Consider the following 6,000-nt stretch of genomic DNA (forward strand, 5'->3'; position numbering starts at 1 on the left):
TCCAACCCACAGGGCCTGAAATCAATCACAAAAACCTTAGATCTAGTCACAAGAATATGAAACAAGCCACAAAAAGTCGAGACCCATCGACAAAAGAATGAAATCAAACCACAAACCACGTTTATCTGATCCTAGAAACCCTCGTTTAGCCCAGAACATTACAAGGATGCTTCAAAAGCTTCGATCTCCTTTGCTCCTTAATCTTCCAGGGTTACACTTCTATCCAAGATTTCGTCTACTGTAGAAGTTGTATTCTTTGCTTTGCAAGGAAACCCTAGCCAAATTTTTGCAGGCCTTCTTCAAGAGTTTCCTAGAATAAGAATTCGCTTCTCCTTCAGTTATAGAGCACAAATCCCTTGTTGCTTCCAAGTGCCTTTTATTCATTAACCAAATGCAAACCCACAAAATTCGTTGCCCAACAAAAGCCCTTGTGCCAAAACAGAGAGAAGAAATGGAAGAGGTGTCAACTAGGGTGGAATCTTTCACCACCGAAATTGACAAAGAAAAAGGGGTCTTAAAACCCTTAGAGCCTCAGGGTCAAGAAAAATAACAGTGTTGAAAATATCGGCATCGACAAAATATCGACGAGTGTCCATAAAACATTTTATCGGCAAAATCATTGAAAATATCGACAATATATCGGAAAATATCGGCAAGCATACAAATTGCATAATATATTCATTTTTTTTTTAAACATATAAAGCAATAACAACATGAAATAAACACATCGGTGTAGGAATTTACAGGGTAAGTTCCTCAGAAAGAACACCAAAAGGACACCGCTCACAACCAGATCACAGATCAATACACCAGTATTTTTGACGTGGTTAAAACCCTCAAAGAGGGAAACAGTCCACGGCCTGTGCCAACGTGGCTACTACAGGCAATTTATTAATCAAAGAATGAAAATTTACATAAGCTTCTCTCATGCACGGATTACCCGAACAATGACCCTCCATGCGCTTTAAATAGAACTCATGGACCAATCGGGTGTCAAGCCACGGATCAAGTGTCGGTAATACCGAGGAGAGAGTGAACCGTCAGATCACTACATATCGTGACCGTCAGATTGTAAGTTACAAAATGTACAACGGTAAAGAAACACACTTTACCTAACTCTATACCTAACTCTATACTAGACCAAGTTGAACTTAACTATTTCCTATGTGTCGGAATATCCTAACAATCGGGACATAAATATGAAGAAAACACTGATATATATGATGTAAAATAAAAATGATACATCAAAGGCGATACCAAACCCTGCTGATCCCTGATAATTGTCTAATAAAGGACTCAAATGTCGAGAACCAATACAAAATAACATCACATATATAAAAGTATCTCATCATCATGAGTTATATGTAGCGAAACAAATAAAACTAGCAGCTATCTATCTAAAATCAGTGCGTTCTCCCCTTTTTACAGGGGAACATGATGGACTGTTTACCAGGCCTGTCCCTAGTAGTAGAAAGCCTTGCCCTTGCACCTAATGTCAAATAATGAGTGCTAGGTATGGAGTTGTGCTCTCCTATATCTATAGTAGATGGTGGTGATGTTGATGCTCCCACAGTCTCTTCCTCCTACACGAGGATGCTGATGCTCCCACAGTCTCTTCCTCCTCCTCCTCTTCCTTCTACTCCTCCTCGTGCTGCTCCTCCCCCGAGTCCTCCTCCTCTTGCTGCCCCTGTTTTAATGGATCCTCTGGCTCTAACCATGAAGGTGACTCCTCCAAGATGGGCACCTCAGACTCCACCCTCCACTGAGACAATACATCAATATTGCCTAAGGAAATGGCATCTGGATCCATTGGTGCTTCTATTTGCTTCACTCAAAGTCAGATATTGCAATGCACATACACTAAATCATTGAGGCGTGAGAACTCCAACCTGTAAGAGTGTTAAAAAAACTAATGAGTCTCGAGTCTTGACTCTGGAGGTTCATTAATTAAAAAATTAAAATTACAATAAATGTAATTGCTCAACTGAAGGCTGAAGCTCAAAGTTATACATGTTGCGCTTTTTTGAGTGTATTTTCTCAAATACACCCCAATTGTGCTAACACCTTAAAGAGCTACATGTTTGACTCAAGATTCTTATGGCCAATTTTTGCAAATTTGGTGCCTTTGCACCATAGCTTCGCCACCAAATATCTACAACAAATTAAAGAAATAAAAAAGTAAAAAATTTAAAACATAATTAAACTTTCAAATAAAAGTTACATAATTGAATTTTAAAAATCTAGAATTATAAATAAATAAATTCTAAATTGAAAATTCTAATGAGTGATGACTTGTCACTGACGTGGCATGAAGAGGGTCCTTTCCCTAATAGCATCATCAAAGCCAAATAGGCCAACACAATCTCGATAAAACGGTATCTCACGATTGATTTTTCTAGGAAGCTCAAGATTAGGTACCATCCTCTGAATAGAGGAATGGAGCCCTTCCATCACCTCACCATCAAAATCAAAGGCACATTTGTATGAAAATGCGGGGTTGAGGAAGAGTGCTGCTACATGAATGGGTCGATGAAGCATCCCTGTCCATCGACTATCAATCACATCCCATAACATCATATGTCTATCAAGCCCAACAAAACCCTTGTCTACATAATAAGAACGAATGGCCTCCTTGGCCCTATCCATGGCCTCATACAAATAAGCCATTGCAAGCTTGTCCCCATCTACCAATCTCAAAACCTTTACTATAGGTTCACTAACTGAGCACACTTCTTCTACTCCCTGCCAAAATGTGTCAGTGTACACCATTTTTGCAATGGCTCTCCCGTCCTGTCTCTTGCTGTATCTACAATCACGCCACTGATCAGAAACAAACATTTGCTTCAACTTGAACTGACATCAAAGTAAAGACTGAAGGGTAATAAATTTGGCGGCAAAACGTGTGATTACAGGACGCCACAACTCCTTGTTTCTAGTGTATCTCCTCATGAGGCTAAGAACAAAAGCATGGTTGTAAATAAACTTGGGGACGCTCCTAGCCATATCGATCACCTCCTTGATGAAGGATAGTTTCCCCATATCCTCAAGTAGCAAATCGATACAATGTGTTGCACACAGAGTCTAGAACAATGTGTGGTGTCTCTCCATAAGCATCATGTCGACAGACACATAATTAGCTGCATTGTCTGTTATGACTTGCACCACATTCTGCACATTAGTCTCCCAGATGAACCCATCTAGCATCTCACATATCATTGCTTCATTTTTTATTTGTGTTGATGCATCCACTGATTTAATAAAAATGGTACCTTTAGGACATTGTACCAAGAAATTAAGATGGGTCCTACCCTTCCTATTTGTCCAACCATCAAACAACATTGTGCATCCAAACACTTTTCATGTTTGTTTCAACTATGCCAATCTAGAGTTGATGTCCTGCTTTTCTGCTTGAAGAATTGGCCCTCACAACTCCTCATATGTAGCACTTTTGTACTATGGGTCCAAAACAACAATAGCATTACACATTGGCTGCCAAAATGGATTGGTTTTGGTGATGTTGAGAGGTAAGTCACTCTAGAAAAGACACCTCCCCATAAGTCTATCTGCTTCTTGCTTCTCCCTTTTTTTAACAATGATTTTATGGAAGGTTGTGCTCCATGTCCTGTCCGTGGAACAAAAAATGATGACCTCGCACTCCCAATAACATTAGCACTAGCAGTAGCAGGTTGTTGTGGAGCCCTTCCCACTACCCTCAGCCTCAAAATTAGAAGAAGATATCCTGAAAGATCTACCTGCATGTTCAACCTTGTTTCTTTCTGCCTCTTCTTTTTTCTGTCTTTTTCATCAATTGCTTCAAGAGCATTTTGCATAAGCTGCGCACTAGAAACTGTACATAGCCCAACATCATGTCCAGGGAGTCTAGCCAGATGGTATTTCAATCGTGCAACCCCTCCTGTCATCCTGGTCCCACACAATTTGCATGATAGATATGCCCGATTTGTCCCACCATCAAGCTCCCCATACTCCCAAAATGGGTTTAAGGCTTTTGGCATATTTGTAGTGAGCTAATTCAAACCTAGGGCACCAAGAAAACAAAAAAATGGAAGTAATGATTAAAGTTACTCCATCCATACACAAAAAATAATAAGTAATAACCACCTCATTTTAAAAATTAATTTTTTTGCTACATTTTTTGCAATGTGAATTCAATGAAAAATAGCAATAAGAGGGTGCATTTGAAAGTTAAAAAAAATAAATGGAGTTCACTGTCCAAATATGGAGAAAACCCTTGCATTTGCTCATGGGCATGAAAATCATAGAAAATGGAAAAAAAAGAAGCAAAATCTTGGTAGGCAAAGAGGCAAGCAAGAATAACCCTAATCTATGAAAAAAATCATTAACATAGGGGTTTTTAAGAACATACTTGTTAATGGAAGAAATGAAGTTTGTCTCACTGTTCTTCAATCTTTGATCCACAAAAAATTCTTAGTTGGTGGTGATAATGGCAGTTTGATTCTCAATCCCTCCTTGACAACCACCACAAAGCTCTTCTCCTTCTTTCTCCAACACTCAGAAATTGAAATGAGGAAAAAAAAGGCAAATTTCCCTTTCTAGCCATGGCTTAGCTAGCTCGACGATATTTTATATCATTGCGCGATATTTTGCCAAGATATCGGCGATATTGTCATCACTGGAAAATAGAGATAAATATATCCACACATGATGCTCCAAAATGAATTCAACCCTCTTATATTTATAGATTTTCTAGAGGGGTCTCTTCTTCTTAATTGATTGGGTAAACTTTACTCCAAGCCCCAACTTTAGGTTTCTTCACCCAGCTACCCCAAAACTTGCCCATCAGTAGGAATTTTGGGGTTTTTACCTTTATAGAGGACTATAACCTACGAGGATTGATAGGCTATTTTGTCCCGTAGGCAATTTCCCGGGAAAATTACAATCACCCCTTCCCGACATTGCTTGTCCTCAAGCTTTGACAACTGATGTTGCTGCCAGAACTATTGTTATTGCTGTCCCACAACCTTGCCAACCTCTACTTGTGATTCTTCAGTAGTGGGAACTTCGCTTGAATTTAGAGGATGCTGAATGGAAATACAGACTTAGCTAGTACAGAGACACTGTCCTAGATTTAATTAAGGACCTTCTTGAAACTGATTCTGCTGACATTCCTAGGAAACATAACATGCAAGCTCACAGTCTGGCCACTTTTGCTAGTCCCTGCAAATTATCTTTTCAGCCCAACCACAAGTACACTGCAGAAGTAAGACACAAACTTGTCATACCTGACAATTTGAAATATTGGTAGATTTTTCACAAGATTCTCAAATTTATGATTTCATGAATGCTGAATGAGAGTTTCAAAACTGTAACATAGATACTGATTGTACAGTAGATAATAACATAGATAATGAGATAGATATAAATTCTTTAGATTCGGATAAACCCATTAATTTCACTAAAGTAGAAATAGATAACTTAGAAAAGGTAGAAATAAAAGAAATAATGAATGATGATCCTGAAATTTTAAACCTTAAAGATAACTTTTTGTCCAAGGGATTAGTCGCATTAGAAGATTTGTTTGATTCAAATGATGTAGCTAGAAAACAAAAAATGGAGCCTTTAAGAGTAGACATAGAAGAATGTAACATAGGAACAAAAGAAAAACCCAAGCTTATCAAAATATCAAAAACATTACCTCCAGATGAAAAGCTTAAATACATAAGTGTGTTCAAAAAGTTTGAAGATGTCTTTGCTTAGAGTTATGGAGACCTTAAGTCTTATGATACCGGCATAATTCAACATAAGATGCTTATCAAAGAAGATCATAAACCCTTTAAATAGAAGCTTAGGAGAATTAATCCAATTCTTATGCCATTAATTGAAAAGGAAATAAAAAGGATGTATGATGCACCAATCATAGCACCAATTAGATAGCCAGACTGGGTCTCTAATTTGGTAAATGCTAGAAAGAAAACAGGAAAATCAGACTTTGTGTTGATTTTAGTAACTTGAACAAAGTAT

Source organism: Pinus tabuliformis, chromosome 3_1, assembly GCF_031772625.1.
Source record: "Pinus tabuliformis cultivar Carrire ecotype Pingquan chromosome 3_1, CPIR1, whole genome shotgun sequence".
Taxonomy (NCBI): domain Eukaryota; kingdom Viridiplantae; phylum Streptophyta; class Pinopsida; order Pinales; family Pinaceae; genus Pinus; species Pinus tabuliformis.